This window comes from Epinephelus fuscoguttatus, linkage group LG4, assembly GCF_011397635.1.
Source record: "Epinephelus fuscoguttatus linkage group LG4, E.fuscoguttatus.final_Chr_v1".
In the NCBI taxonomy this organism is placed as follows: domain Eukaryota; kingdom Metazoa; phylum Chordata; class Actinopteri; order Perciformes; family Serranidae; genus Epinephelus; species Epinephelus fuscoguttatus.
This window is the reverse complement of record NC_064755.1, coordinates 19327193-19344021: the sequence shown is the minus strand read 5'-3', so window position 1 is coordinate 19344021 and position 16829 is coordinate 19327193. Positions and strand designations below refer to the sequence as shown.

Sequence of the window (16829 nt, the reverse complement as noted above, 5' to 3'; positions counted from 1 at the left end):
GTCAGGGCTGCTATACTCTATATTAACGCCTATCATTATGACAGCTAATGCTATCAAACTTTAGCTAGGTATTGCTACTGTATGTAACTGAAGGCTCGGTTCACTGCCTTTATAATTCAGTTACACCATACATGACACTTGTGGCAACAACTCAGATTTCAATATCAGACTTTTTTCAAAGATAAATGGCTACATTTATATGGCATTTTTATCCTAAGCATCATCACTCCCATCCTTGCAACACTACAACCTGTTATGGTATAGTATAATTGATGTACTAGTATTTTTAAAGCCCTACATGGCCTTGCTCCTACATACATTATACATTTACTCACGCCCTTTGAGCCGAACCGCTGCCTGTGCTCCTAGGGAGCGTATCTATGTTTCCAGGGTCCTATGTTCCCCACTTACACAAAAAAGGTTCTATGTTGCCCGCTCAACCAAGCAGGAAACATAGAACCCTTTTTGTGTCAGCGGGGAACATAGAACCTTTGATGCAGGGTTAAGTGGGGAACATAGAACCCAGGAAACATAGAACCCTGGAAACATAGGGATGACCCCACTACTACAGCTGTGGGGCTCCTTCCATTTTGTAACAAGGCGGGGGAGGGTCCTACCTTGGGAGCAGGGGTCATCCCTATGTTTCCAGGGCTCTATGTTTCCCGGGTTCTATGTTCCCCACTTAACCCTGCAAAAAAGGGTTCTATGTTCCCCACTTACACAAAAAGGGTTCTATGTTTCCCGCTTGGTTGAGCGGGCAACATAGAACCCGGGAAACACAGAACCTTTTTTGTGTAAGCGGAGAACATAGAACCCTTTTTTGCAGGGTTAAGTGGGGAACATAGAACCCGGGAAACATAGATACGCTCCCGTAGTACCCCCCCACCGGAGGAACTTAGGTTAACAAACTTAGTTCCTTCTCTTAAATCACTCCCTACTTTTTCAGGCTTTTTTGACACTAAATCTGCTGTGTCTAGCTTCTATCCCTCTTTTATCAGTTTTTTAATTTCAAATTGATTTATGTGGTCCTAGCTTATTTTCAATTCTTTTATTTTAGCTGTTTTATTATTATTTATCATAAGCACTTGGGAAGACTTGTGCCACTCATTCACTACCACACCAGTGGCAGTGAGGTACAGGGTTATGGCCTGACCACTGGGAACAATTTGGAGTTCAGTGTTGACACTTTGACATGTGGACAAGAGGGGCTGGGGACTGAACTGCCAACCTGCGATCAGTGGACTATCTGCTTTACCATTTAAGCCACAGCCACAAGATATGATGTTAATGATGTCCTTCCGTGGTTCTTAAATGGTGTGCAGCGGCACACTGGTGTGCCATGATGCCAATCCAGGTGTGCCGTGGGATTTTGCGATCACCGCACATTATTATTGCAATATTCAACTGAGCTAATACAAAATGTTATGAATGAATTTTTAATTGACTGTATCAGTATGTTGTGTGGGTTGTCTGTCTCTATGTGTCAGCCCTGCGATAGTCTGGCGACCTGTCCAGGGTGTACCCTGCCTCTCGCCCGATGTCAGCTGGGATAGGCTCCAGCCCCCCCCCCGCGACCCTCAAGAGGATGAAGCGGTTAGAAGATGAATGAATGAATGAGTATGTTGTGTGCACCCGTTTCCTAACAAAGAGGCAAACTCTAGCTAAATTTAAATTTAGCTTTAATTTAAATAACCTTCTAGAGTAGGAGTGTCAAACATACAGCCCGTGGGCCAGAGCTGGCCCTCCAGAGGGTCCAATTCGGCCCACTGGATGATTTTGTACACCTAATATTGATGTGTGAAGGCTAAAAGGTGCCAGGTTTTAGAAGAAGGTTAAGCACTGAGTAGCTACTTCATGAAAAATGCAGCTTCAGAGGCTTCTCCACCCTGACCAGAACACAGTTCTCTGAACAAAGAATAAATACTATTGTCAATCAGCAGCTTCAGTAGCTTCCACTATGGTTTGGTGTGTTGATGCCAGCATTTCTACACAGGATGGAAATAGATGTACAAATGCACATATAATGACAGTAAATAGTTGACTGTCGGAGTGTGGAAAAACTCGGACTTGTTGTTAAAATTGCTTTTATTTTTATCAAGCCATATCAGGCTGCTCATCGTCTGGTTGTACGTGGTGGAAAATGTTCTTTACAACAACATTTTGTAGGTGGTGCTATGTATGTTATTATACAATGGTGTTAGTGGTCCGGCCCACTTCAGAAGAAATTGGTCTTTGTGTGGCCCATGAACTGAAATGTGTTTGACTACCATGTTCTAGAGGAACCTATTTATCGCTGTTCGCATGTGGGATGTATCATAAGTGCTGATTGGCAGCCAGTGTGAGGGATGATAACATGGAGAAAGCTGTGAGTGGGATAATGGATCACTTTATTGCATGGAGCAAATTATAACAAAGCACCAGTGAAGACGACCTACCACCAAAAGAAAAGAGAAAAAAAAATGTCAGTAGACAGTATCATGAAAGTTACCTGTCTTAATTTGATTGTCTTATGTCATGATAAGAGGGATAAGACATGTTATAGAAGCTATTGTGCACGAATATATATACAGGTGTGCCTCAAGAATTTGGCTCGTCCCTTGGTGTGCGTTGGGCACATGAAGTTTGAAAACCACTGATGTCCTCAACTGTAAGCAGACAGATGTGATATAAAGGTATATAAACTGGTATGAACCACTTATGCTGCCAACTTAAATGAATTTAACATTTGTCAGCCAGTAAAGCTTAGCTTACATGAGAGGCATAGTCACCATGGTGCTTTCGATTCACAACACGTTTCTCCTTCTCAATCCAAAATGTATGTCAATATTTCCAAAAGATCTATGTGCCAAGACGATACTTTACAGAAATGAATGTGTCCATGAGCCAAAGGGTACAAGGTTGTGTTCAATATTTAAAAGACAAACCAATAAAAAAAAATAAATAAATAAATCCTGTTGACAGACAGATGAAAAGCCAGAGGAAAACTGTGTGAAAAATTTCACCCCACTTCAAAAATTCATGCTGAACTTTCTTTTTTTTCCATTGAAGCACACAAAACAATGCGGTTCTTGTTGGCATGTTCCAGCATGGCTCCATCAATTAATTTGGATTAGGGTCCACTTTACAGAGGCTGTAATCACGATGCAGCCGATCCTTTGATGTTGGAACAAATGAGTACCAAAATGGCAGAACGGTCTTATGAAGATTTGTTCCCCTATTTCACCACAGAGAACACTAGATCTCCCCTAAGTCAGTGAATCTCTTTTCCCTCACAATGATGAAATCCTCCATTGTCACGTTAAATGAGACGATGGAGGATCCTAGCTTTTGGGGGGTAAAAAAAAAAAAAAAAATCCATCCTCTACACTTCCCCTGTTTGCCCAACCATCCATTGAAGTCTATTTGCATTTTTGACATTTATGGGTGTGCTTTCTACACTTGCAGTATAATTTATATGACTTATACAGCTCATTTACAGATTGATAGCTGCCATTCTTAACTGGCTATAATGAATGCCTCATCACTGCACAAAAGTTACTGTGCTGGATCTTGACGTTATGCCAGAGACTCCACAGAGTCACTTTCATTCTTCATTAAAATCTAATTTGTCTTCGGAAGACAGAAGCCAGCGTAACACCCTCTGTTTTTTTATGCATCATTTTACTCTGTACAAGGAAACACAATTTGCCATTAAGGTTCATCTTTCAAAAACCGAACACTGAACTGAAACAAAAATACGAATTCCAATTAGAGTCCTGCGGAAAGTCCAGTGCAGGGTGAAGTTTGTGGCTGATTGTTCTCAATACACACAGCGATAAGGAAACGGCGAGGCAGCGGTTCTTAACTTATACATCCCACAATCGGGACTCGTTTGTCCTTGAAAAGTCCTTGTCCTTTCTTATCAGTCAACCAGTCATGTCCATTGTGATCTTGTCCTGACTACAATAGGAAGAATGTGTTTCTGTTCTGCCTCCATACTGAAGCACTTTAGCCTTCTTAGCCGTGAGGGACACCTCACATTCATATGACCTCTTTTAACTACAAAACTCCACATTCCAATTCAAGCATCGCAAAAAGAAATAGCACAGCAGAATTGTGCCTCAGAGCAGAGAAATATGCAATATGATGGCCAGGACATGATAGGGCCTTTATAGAATAAAGAAACACCTAGAGATGAAGCTAATGAATACAGAAAGAATCTGACTCTCTTTTATGCTCCGATTAGTGTTATGCAAATGCAGAGCACACCGGTGGGGGGAGGAAGAGGAAGGATTGCGTGCCAGTGACTGTAGGGGTCCCACCTGTTTCATCAGGCACAGAAGACCCTTTTAACCTGTCCACAATGCCCTCAAAAAAACACACACACACACACAAACACACACACACATCTCCCAAAGGGCTTTGTCATCCTCTGCGAAAACAGCTCTTTCTGGATTTGCTTTTGAAACGGGTGATTTAACATAGACCACCTGGTTTCGAGTCTGTTTCTCCCCGTCTCCTTCTCAACGTAATGCGACACATAGAGCCGATTACCCTACAACACTTGTCTGCAGATCAGATGCAGATTTAAATCAACACACACCTTTTCATATCAGTGGCATTGGGGAAAAAGGGGGAAACCCACATCACAGGAACGAGACTGCGAGCACTGCGACCGCTTTTCAGGAACACAAAGGATAAATTGGAGAAGAGCTCTGCACGGTGATCAACCTTTGTTCCCTGCACCAATGTGCACATCCACATCAACATACAAACTCTCACACACACATACACACACTCATAAACCTCTGCACCACGCAGTCCCACAGAGAAAAGGCAATCCTCACAACTCATGAATATTACAATGAGCTGGATCTGGGTCATTAATATGACACAGTCGTTACACTGGAGCCCAATTAGCAGTCAACATAGAGCCTGGAATGTTCCCCTGTTACTATACATAATCACTATATCACTGCTACAGACTCCGGAGCAGCGGAGGATCAAACCCACACAATCACATACAAGAAATATCAAGGACTCTTCTACAGATAGCGCGACTAAATGTGGAGGTCACAGCTGCTTGACATGTATAAATAGTATACCTGATCAAGTGGCTCCCACACAGTATGAAACCCTGTACTGTAAACAAACTACATATTATGTAATGTTGTGAAATCTGCCTCGTGTGTGCAATGCCCCTGCAAGCCAGCAAGCCATCAAGCAAAACATCTCCCAGTGGGGTACGCCCAAATGACTGCACATATTTTCTGGGAAATCTACAAATATAAAAATCCAGCCACCACATATCATTTTCTGACTTAGAACCAGTGAAAGCAGATGAAGATACCAAACTTTTGAGTTATAAAACTTTAGAAATTCCAAAAGCCTAAATTAGATCATTTTACTGTACCTTTTTAAAGTTTGGGTCAGTTTAGGAGTTATTTAGGGCTACCCCTGACTAAGAATTATCCTAGTTGACCAAGAGTCATCATTTCGTCATCAAGTCGGCCACATGTTTACGATATTAATGTTATTATTAAATTACATTTTTTTTGTGTGTGTGTGTTAATGTAGGCCTGTATTTTATGTAGCTACTTACATGTTTCAGATGATACGTCATGTTTGCCTGCAGAATTTATGTATCACCTTGGGTTCGTCCTTCACCTTCCCAAATTATGACACCACACTTTGGATTTCCTGCCCGACACGTTATTAAGCCCTGGAAACTAGGGGCTGTACACATGACACGAATTTACCCGCCTGAAAATTGCGAGATTGGACGCTATTCTTGTACAGCCTGAAATCCTGAGTGCAGAGCTGATCTTCTTCCAGGCAATGTTTATAAGTGTGTAGGCCTATCCTCTATGGGACAGATGTAAAGCTCTGGGTAGCCTTGCACTAACATGATCAACTTTTTCGTATTTATCAGACTGAATATTTACAGAAGAAAGGAAAGATATCTGTCGACTGTGATTGGTTTGTAACGTGACTCCTGTCTGACTGCTGAGCGTGACCACTTCCTGTTTCTGTTCTGTCAAATTAAATTCCCACACAACAAGTCATATAGGTTTGATTTAAGGCTCAGTTCCTAACAGAGTTTCACTTTTCTTCTTTTTTTTTTCCTGCGACTAAGCGACCAATGTAATCTGACCTTTCTGGTCGACTAACGTTTGGTCGACTGTTAGGAGGCAGCCCTAGATTTATTATCTTAAAAGTGCAGGGGAGAATCTGAAAAGTCCATCCTAACCCCACCAGCGACAAACAACATGAACCCTCACTGGCTTCCCACAAACCAACACTGGCGAAAACAATTCACGACCGAGCTCTAGGAATCACTGCTGGGAGTTGAACCCTGGATGAGTGTTTGGCCCCTGTTCCTCCTGTGGGCCTAACACAAATTCTTAAAACAAGTCATTTCCTTTTAAAAGAACACACAGTCAACTTATTTCAACACATTGTAGAATCAAGTGAGATATTTCTCACATGGCGGTGTAGCAATCTGCCTCATCTGGAAAATCCTTGAAAAATGTCGATTTCCATTGGAAACTGTTTGACCTAGTCGTACCTCACTGGCAGATTCTTAGAAAATAAAGCTTTTGGAGCTCAATGAAAGACAAAAACTCAAAAGATAGATATTTTTGCAGTGATATCTTTGTAGTGGATTTTTTTTTTTCAACAAACACGCCCCCTCTTCCAACCCAGAGAAATACTGTAATCACGAGGCAGACGCATTTATTTGAATCCAGAAGGATAGCACTGCATAGTCAGCACTAGATAATCCTTTTATGCTCAAAACAACTGGATTTTAAATCTTAATACAGTGTAACATTATCCCACTTGCTTTGATCAGTTTTGTAGTGCATACATTTGACACAATATAGCGTACGTTCCCATTGAAACACATCTGCCAATGGTTAAACTATGTTAATTTATTCACCAAAAGGAAATGAAATATGACAAGGCTTTGAATGTTGTGTGACTATTTTCTCTCCTCAGTGACAGACGGGCTGCAGCCAAACGCTGAGGAGTCTGGCACGGGCTGCAGGAGGCTAGCCATTGGGCTGCAGGCGTGCGCTCAAACACACACCCCCACACACCCCCACACACATTTCCCTCTTCCCATCAAGCATGATTGGCTACCCCTCCACTGCCTCTCCACTACTTACATTCATGAATTTAATTTTGTTGTTTTCACTCGTGAAATGCATTACCTGCTGCTGACATACAGATTAACTTTCGTCATTGATTGAGAACCTCCAGCAGTCACCGTTGTGTGGAAATGTGTTATTTTTTTCTTAATTAGGTTTGTTTGTTTTGTTTTTATTCATAATGACCTTTATTGCAGCGCTATTATGAGCTGAGTACATTCTAAAGACCAAGAAGCCGTGACATTCAAACTTTAAAATTGAGTTGTAATTAATGTGAAAATAAAGCTTTTTGTTTGTTTGTTTATTTGTTTACGTCTTGATTCCTGACAAGCTGCCTGTTTGGAAACAACGGTGCAAGGGGTTTCATTATGTGAGGTGGCATCTGTTCAGGATTAATTCTTTTTGTGTATGAAGGAGATTACCCATTAACCAGGCACGCATGAGCTCCCGCAATTCATCCAGGCCTTTCTGCAGCTAGCGTCTCAAAGCTCAAAGCATTTCTTTTCTCTTTCTCTCTCTCACACACACACACACACACACACAAGCAAGTGGAGGAACAGACTGACAGCCGCTGTCACAAGGCCTTGACCTGAGCAGTGAAACAGACTGGTACCTCAGCAGACTCCATAGAGACAACTTGGATTAAATCAAGTGTAAGTCTATCCTTGTCAGATCAAAACTATCATAGTAGGGCAGCCTTGCCTACATGCAGGTGCCAGGATGAGTGACACATTAAGGTCAGAGACTAACAGGGTGAGTGGGTAGCGAGAAAGAAACACACAAAGATACCGACACTCGCGCAGATAGTACACACTCAGATGAGCACATGCATCGTGTACACATGCATGCACATGCGCTCATGAGTGAAAACAGATAAATAATTGTGAGCAGAGTATGAAGTCTGCTCTGAAATTGGAGTTGCGTTTCTTCTTCTTTTTTCTTTTGTGTGTGTGTGTGTGTGTGTGAGTCATATCATTAGGTGTGTTTCCTTGTGATTTAGCGCACTGGTGTGTCTTTATAGGTGTGAGATTCTGTGGTCATGGGCAAAAGGGGGGCTTTTTCTTCCCTCAGAATGATCAAAGACACAATGTCTGTACAGCTCAACAGTCTGGAGAATGTGTGACTGCTAGCTGGGGTGTGACCACGCTGTGTAGTATTGTGGGGCTTTGACTGATGACCAGATTCCTGCTGCGATGCTGAGCTGAGCTACCATCTGATTGCCAGCCTGATTGGGTTTATGAGTTAAAAAGCAGATCAGGGAGACAGACGGCAAAGCTCGACCCAGATGTCCAGATCCCAGACACTCACTCTGCACCCCTGGGTCTGCAGAAGGCACCGGTTTAGGAGGGCACAAGCATGCGTTTTCACACGCACACACATACACACACTGTAGTGAAAAGCTACAGCGAATTAACGTTCAGTCTGAGTGCTCTTATTTTGAAAATTGTATTCTTGTGCTCCTGACTCTCCAAACAACACTGCACAGCTTTTGATTATGGGAGATTTGATGTACACTTGGCTCTCAGGAGCACATTATCACATTGTGCATACTGTGATAATCAAAACTGAATTACAAACACAAAGAGGCCAGAGCTAGCATTTCAGTTTTCACGTTATAGTTGACGTGAAGGTGATTTAATTAAATTTTCTCCTGATTAACATTCCTCTGTTCATTCCTTCATCAAAGCAGAACTTTCTTGATTTTTTTAAACAATATAAACCCATGGGGATGTAATGGTTTTCTGTTCTCTGTTAACCACTGAATGAGCAGCCGTGTGTTCAGTAGTCGCAGCATGATGAGGTGAATCTATTCTTGCTGGTGTTAGCGCGGCATAGCTCAGGGTCAAACCCTCATGCACTGGTTTCTACCATTACAGCCTCTGAGAAGCATTCTCAAAGGGCAGCTGAATTTTTCATTTCATTGTTTTTGCTTGATTTGATTCACGCACGTTGGGACAGCTGCAAGGTTGCGGCTGTTTTTTGATTTTTTTTTTTTTGCCCTTCAGTGCAAACTATTTCCAGGTTTCCTGTATTTTGATGATTTCACCTGAGGAAAGTACTGAAAACTAAATGGATCCTGGTGAAATGCAATGCTGGACAGCCAAGTACAACATCTTTTTGCAACTCCCCCTGCAGATAGAGCAAACAATTTGTTATTGGACAAAACACTGTATGAAAGAAATGCTTCCTCTCCACTGGGAGAAAGCCCATCAGCTCTAACAGGTCAAGTATCCATTACAGCTACAGGGCATTTTCTTTTCATCTCAAAAACAACACTGCAAGTTAAAAGGTAAGTAGTACACTCTCTGGCGCACACATGCACATGCTTGTTCCTACTACAACACAGCTTTTCTTTGTCTTCAGTAACCCCTCTGAAACCTAGAAAGTGACTCATTTGGTTGACAGCATTCAGACTGCATGTGAAGAAAATTCACATTAATGAACCTGGATCCCAGAACCTACAAGAACCATTACTTGCGGCAGACTGACGGTCGGTGCATTTTAAAATAGCCTACAGTTTTAATATCAAATTCTTACTGGTTTTGTCACCGAAGGCTGTTGTCCATTGACAACCTCTATTTTAGCTAGCAGCTCATAAGCTGCCTGGGGATGCGCTAGTCATGGCTCTGTTGCTATGCGACCACTAAAAACCTGTTTGAAGGGCATCTCTCCAGTTCAAATGTTTTTAACTTTGAGTGTTTAGAGCACTGAGCACGCTCAGCTCACTCTAAATTCCACTGTCAACAACAAAAGATTGAGAAGACAGCGCCTGAGAGGAAGGTCTCCATTCATACCCTGCCTTCAATTTTCTTCTTTATTGTCCTTTGCTTTTTTACTTAGGAGGACTTAAATATCTTACCTCCATACGGCACAATCTGGAAGTATAAAGGAGGGCAGTAGGAGATAGCCTGCCACCCTTTCCCATCCCATTTAACCTTTTAATTTAACAGCAGGAATTAATGCAGTGGCCTGGGCCAGTATCACTTTAAACAGACGCTGCCCAGGTGCCCCGAAGGCAGGAAGAATGACTCCTCAGTGGTGCATATGCACATATTTCTGTTATGTTTGAATGTGACTATTGGTGCTGTACTCATGCAAGCTGTTATTAACGCAGCCGTCACATCGGCCCTACCTCGGGTGCTGTCAGTCTCATTTTAGCACCATGTGACATTCCAGCGAGGTCAAGAAAAGAGAGACTGGCAGCAGAGGGGAAGGTGAGGATTACTAAGTCGAGAAGACACCATCATCACGACTGGCAAGGTGGGTGATGTAAGGCAAGTGGTGAGTAATGATGCACACTGAATTCAGGTCAGTGCTCTTAGCTGAATTTTACGAAGGAGGCGAGGAAACGGGGAGATAGTGATGGAGTTGGAAGAATTCCTTTTTAGCCCTGAGTCACAGCAGGAGAAAAATATTTCAAGCTGTAATGTTTCAAAATAGCAAAAAAAAAAAAAAAAAAACACAAGCAAACACCTCACAGTGTTGCCACGCTCAACACACTCAGCTATATTCCATTTAATCCACTCCTGTTTCCACTGTGAGAGTGGCAGTGGAGAGGGAGACAGAAAAAAAAAGGAGCAATGCTCCCTGGCCTCTAGAATGACAGAATGGCACTTTTATGATGTCTCCCAGATTATTCCCTGAGATGGATGGGCTGAGCTGGAACACCAATTGATTAATCCATCGACTGGCGGAATGTGCTGCGGCCGTCCCCCTGCTCAGCTGTTCTTTCCCTGGACAGAGCATTCAGCCAGACACGCTGGAGAGGATGACTAATGAGTGAGACCACTGCAGATACCGTTCAGGTCTGTCTGTGTATGCGTGCTGCACCCAAGATTCTTGCTTGTATCTGGTTGATAGAGCTGATTATATTATACAAGCAGGAACAACACACAGCCTCAGGTTCAGATGATCATCCACAGCGGTATAGCAGGATGCTACAACAACTCCCTTTTTCTCAATAAAGACTATATGGGGGATGCTATTGTGACGGTGAGCTGGCAGTGACAAAACAATGACAAATTGCTACATCTTTTACAGCCAACCAATCTGACCACAACACTCTCTTCGAAGTGGTGCATGCGTCATCGACCAGCAGCACAGTTTAAAAGAAACCGAGGTGGCATTTTTTTTTTCTTCTTCTTCTTCTTGTTATCACATTCACAATAGCTGCCTGTGTGATGCAGACTCGCAACACAATGTGTCACTGACCATCACGTTACAGCTTAGTCACTGCTGCCTTATGACAGCACCTTCCAAACGTCAATTCCTTTAAGGTGACTCTCTTCCTGCCCACTGAAAATATGCATGATTAATCACCACGGGGATGACCTTGTGTGTAAAAGCAGCAATCATCAGCGATGATGCACTTTGCGAAAACTTCACATCACTGCTGCCTCTGCCCTGACCTTAAAATCCATACAAGTTTTCTCCACCGAGAGCTGACAGCGCCAACTTGTTAGATAAACACAAGATACATAATATGAGAACACATTTTTTAATTTGTTTCTTTGGACTTTCTCAGTGAGCTGGATTTGAAACATAGTGCTTAAACCTGTCACTGCAAATGCTCAGCTAATATTAGTAATAAGGACACATTCACATGTACATTAACCTTTGCTAATTACAACAGATATGTGCTCTGCAGGCTCCCATAGGATGTTACATGCAGCAAATTGAATGTTGGCTCATGAACAAACCCATAATACTTCCTCTATTGAATGCCATATTGTTTGTGCTCTGCATTCAGTATCTGCAGTCCATTATATGGATGCTGTCATCCTATAAAGGCATCTTTCACCTCCAGCATGAGGGCTTCCAGCTCCTATCCAGCCTACCACTTCAGACCCCCTGCATTGCACTGCTGGTCTCCAATACAAAAGGCAAGGGAGTAGATAACGGATCACTGTAACGGTTCCCTTTCCCGTTGAATGAAACCCCCTGAGAGATTTTATACCCAGAGCAGATGAAAAATGTAGGGGTAGCTCCATTATTGATACAAGTCCCCGGCAGTGAAAGAAATGAATGCTAATGGTGTCCTAAGCTGGGCTTTACAGAGATTAATCCGATTTGAGAAATGAACATTTTATTATATGGCACAAAGTGCTGGCCCTGATCTGAACTGAGTCACAGGCTGAGGAAGGGGGGGAAAAATGACAAAGGGAGTGTGGGAAGGGAACATGGGTATACAGTCTGTCGCTTTGCAAGACCCTGGCACCTCATTGCAGCGGTGCCCTTTTCCAGCTGACAAGTTCATTAATTTTCTGACACGGCTGGTTGGAATGATTTTCAATAGATAAGTCGGACAACAATGGCTGGAGAAATTGGACATAAAACAGATATCTATGGTAGCAACATTATCAGCGCGATGGCTGGCTTTGTGCGAGCAGTGGGACGTCCCTTTTGGTCCCTGTGCTGCACCTGCTCTGAGGCTATTTCCCACTGCTTAGAAGGACTAATAGGGACACGCTGGGGATACAGCTGTTGTCACTCTAGCATGCATGGTGAAATAAACAAACACTGATCCAGAGTCACTTTTAAACTCATCTGCTCTGTACGTTGGCTGGATCATTTCAAAGCGTGTAACATCCCAAACCTACAGCCCACATCCATCTCTGAGGAAATCTCCGCAGGGATGAGAAGGTTTGAGGAGTGTTAAACGGGGAGGAGGAACAGCCTTTCTACTTATTACTATGAATCACTCTGCAGCAGTTGCCAACAAACAATCTTGGGAATATGTAGGGAGGATTTATCATGTTAAAGCCTCTGACGGGGCGAAAAAACATAAAATCGGCAGTCTAATTTGTCTCCCCAAGGTGATGTCACTCCATCATATGGAGGGCTTTTCTTTCAGCGAGTGAATAATGTCCGCCATGTTTCTCACTTTCACAGGTGAGAGATGCAATTCATTCTTTGTCTGAGGAGTGACAGCCACCTCTACTTATGCTTTTACCACCACCAACACGGGTTTATCACCAACATGACAGACATCTATTTTTAAAGCTCACCTGCTACAGAGTTCAAAAGCACCGATATGAAAAATTGAAGGTGTTTTTGTACTAAGTTCAGGGGAGTGCTTGTCCTAAAATACTCTTAAGGGCAGACAGATAGATAGATAGATAGATAGATAGATAGATAGATAGATAGATAGATAGATAGATGGACAGACAGACATAAGTCACATTTAACTTCTTGACTATCACAGGCTTAAGCCCTCAAAAGTGTCATCTGTTGCTTCAAAAGGATTATATTCAGCAGGCTACTGGCTCAGATTTTTCAAGCCATGATCTACAACAGCCATGTCTCCTCCAGCTGAGCAGTGGCAGAGAGAAGACGGCAGATTTTAATTTCAGCACCACGGAAGAAGGACAGCTCCCTCCCAGGCTTCCACAGAGGCAGCGAACAAGCGCCTTCTGTGTAAACCATGCAAAGAGGAAGAAGAGGAAGAAGCAGAAGAGGAGGAAGAGGAGGAGGAAAGGGACCAGTTTGACAATTTAGACATCAGGAAGAGATTCCAGAGATGCAGCCCATGAATTTTAAAAACATATACTGCATATTTTATATACATACCATGAATTATTTCTGAAAGGTCACCATGGCATAAAAACACTGCTAAATATGGCAGGTTTTTAGATACTGGATGTAGGTTGAGAGCATGCAGGTACAGGTTGGATGGATGCAAAGGTGGATGGATGGCTCGTGCGCATCCAGCATGTCACAATGTTAAAAGCACCATTTATTTCACTTCTCTCTCTCTGTTCAGTAGGGAAGCTTAACTCTTTCTTTTTCACTGTTCATGACACCTAAGCTCAGTGCTCGCGCACTCAACTCCAAGGGCGCGCAGTGAAACGCAAGCAGACCCACGCGAGCGCGCGCATCTTTTTTCCCCTTATCTTCCAAATCAGCGCATGATTAGAGATCTTATAGTTAGAGGCCGCAGTATCAGAGAGGGTAAAGCCTTGGGAATGCTGTGCCCTGATTTAGTTCATATCACTGCAGTCATCAAAAGAAGAAGACAAACTGGCCACATTTTGACATCCACACAGGAAGAGCATGAGGTGGGGGTTATAGTTATGTTATAGGGATGAGTGAGGCAATCAGCATCTTTTATTTACGCCACAAACACTAACTTACTTGTTCACGAAGACGCCGAGGTCTGCAGGATCTCTGCTTTAGACGGAGAACGGTGCCTCTTCCGCTCCCTCCCCAAAAACTGCATCGACAAAACATCCGCAATTCTCAGGCGATTTTGCAGAATCCGTGGTGATATTCTCTTGTCAGACACATTGTTTCCCCACTCTCACAGCGACGTGGTATGTAATCCACACATCAGTCAGAATGAACATGCTATTAACTCTCACAGTGATGACAACGCATCCGATATTTCCTCTTTTTTCTCTTTCTCTCTCAGGACGCACAGAACACGAAGGCACCCACAAGTGCCATTGTTGAAACTACTCTCCCGATGTAAAGCGATACCCACTGTGGTCCCGGGTTTTTTCTCCAAATGATGAGTTAGGTGGATGTGAAGTAACACTGTCTGAAATTACAGGTTAAAAAAAGTAACCTCTCCACAACGTGTAGAGCACGGAGAACCTCGTGTGGTCAGTTTCCAGGTGGATAGATCCTGAAGAGCCCGTCATTAGACTGTGTGACAGACCATCATCCATACATCAAGGGGGCAGAGGTGGGGTTAGTGTAGCGTCCCGCTTTTCAAATGGAACTTTTTCTTCAAGTCCCTTTCTTTTTTTTTTTTTTTTTTTTACTTCTTAGTCATCAACCCGGCTGAATCTGATTAGATTTCACCTCACAACTCAGTGCGGATTTCAAGATGCTTATTTCTATTTCCCCCTCCTGGTTATATCGGTGAAAGAAGTCCCGCAGTTTTGTGAGTGAATAGGTATCCTGTGCATCGGGGGGTTGACAAAGTTGTCCAGATCACACAATATCTTCTCTTTAGGTTGCTACGTTCTCCATTTTCGAGAGGAAGAATGCGTTAAGCTGGGATGCAACATCGAAAGAAGAAGAAGGAGGAGGAGGGAAAAAAATCCAGCTGGTATCCTCAAGAAGCCTTTATTTAAAACCCCATCAGCAATTCAGGCAGTGCGGCTTCAAGTGTGAGGAGCCTTCGTTGTACACCAATTCTTACATGTTTTCCGCGCCGAGCCTTGATTTCACCCCCTGTCTGGACGGGACTTAGAGTTCACCAAAGGCAGTCATCACTTCTGCGCCCTCGTTCCATCTATGTATGCATTTCGGCATTTCAAGCCTCGCCTATCCATTGATGTGACACACACGCGTGCGCGCGCGGGCGCGGGGGGTAAGAAATTACTAAGGGGTTATTATCCACAGCTCGTCCAAGAAGCCCCGTCTGCCCTCTCTTTTTTTCTCTCTGTCCACTGCAGTGTGTTTCAAAGCTGCTTCAAAAAATGTGATCACAAATTACCCCGCTCCAAGACGCGCACGCGGGCTGCATCCATCGGTGCGCTTTTTTACAGTAGCTCAGTGCGCTCGGCATTTACGTACCCAAATAAAAACGCACGGCGCAGCACGGACGGACACTGAATTGATAAGTGCAAAAGGAGGGCGGTAGAGAGGGGGGGCATCATGTAGGTTACCTCCCACTGACAAGCTGCTCTTCTCTCCAAAGTGAGACTGCTCGGCGCTGCCGTCAGCCGCAGGACTGTGGCGGTGAGGGCAGGAAATATTGTTTCCCCTCTCTTTCAGTCTTCATGTCGCTCTGTTTGAACTTCTAGGTGCTCCTTGCAATGTCTCCACTGCGGGCACCCAATCCATGCGCCACATCTCACCCGGACGGCTGGCATTAATTAATTGATTCTTGACCTTTGTCCTTTGTGTGCATTGGTCAGTTTTAATAGGGGCAAGCAAATGCAAATGATTGTTTTCGTGCGCGCGCGAGAGAAACAGGGAGGCTTGGACAGACAGGGGAGACAGCAAGAAAGAGATTCCTCCCATGTGTCTCCTGCAAATGGGACACGACTGCCACCTACCGACTCCCCCTCTCCTGTATGCTGTGTGATAGTGGCCTCAGGCTGCATTGTCGCATAGGATTGCTCTCCCATGACAGACTGCGTTTTGTTTATATAGGATTATATATTCCATATCTATTTGTGTTTTAAATGGCTGCAGGGTACAATAGGAGACATATAGGCCTGCATAATGGTTCACGGTGCAGAGAACAGCAGCCGCACACTCACAGAAAGGAATAAATGTGCAGCACATGAGGGGAGTGCTGTGACAAGTCTGACAATCCAGAAGACAGTTTAATATGTGTTATAATCTTTCTCAGGCTTCAGCACTTTAGACCCCCATTTATAAACGCTGGCTCTGTGTTATGAATTATGAAATACACGTTGCAGATTTTTTAGCATGGCGGCTGACACAGGAGACTTTCAGGTCTTCACAAAGATTACTGCTTGTGAAACGTTTATCTCAGGCAACCTGCTGTACGGCACATATTCTGCTAGGCTCAGTCATATTATACAACATGTAGAATGGAGCAAAAAAATAGGATGAATTTGCAGATGGGAGAGTGAGAGCATGTCTCATCTGGGGAAGAGGATGCATTCACAGATCATGTGATATTAGATGTGAGAAAACATTTGAATGCCACACCAGGGATGTGTCCATCGCACTGTCAACATCTGATCTCATTTCCCTTCTGTGCTGAAGGCGTTG

The 16829-nt window shown here is 43.5% G+C and overlaps 1 protein-coding gene across 3 annotated transcripts in view; it reads right to left on the bottom strand.

Annotated features, from left to right (window-relative positions):
- lrrc4ca (leucine rich repeat containing 4C, genome duplicate a) overlaps positions 1-16829 on the bottom strand; it is a 241271-nt gene that overhangs the window by 53728 nt on the left and 170714 nt on the right. Inside the window, exon 1 of one of the 3 annotated variants that reach the window (XM_049574548.1) lies at positions 14265-16050. The exons of the other annotated variants lie outside the window; for them this stretch is intronic. The gene's annotated coding sequence lies outside the window, so the exon portion shown is untranslated. Of the gene's footprint in view, positions 1-14264; positions 16051-16829 lie in introns of those variants that run through there. 3 annotated transcript variants of the gene reach the window in all.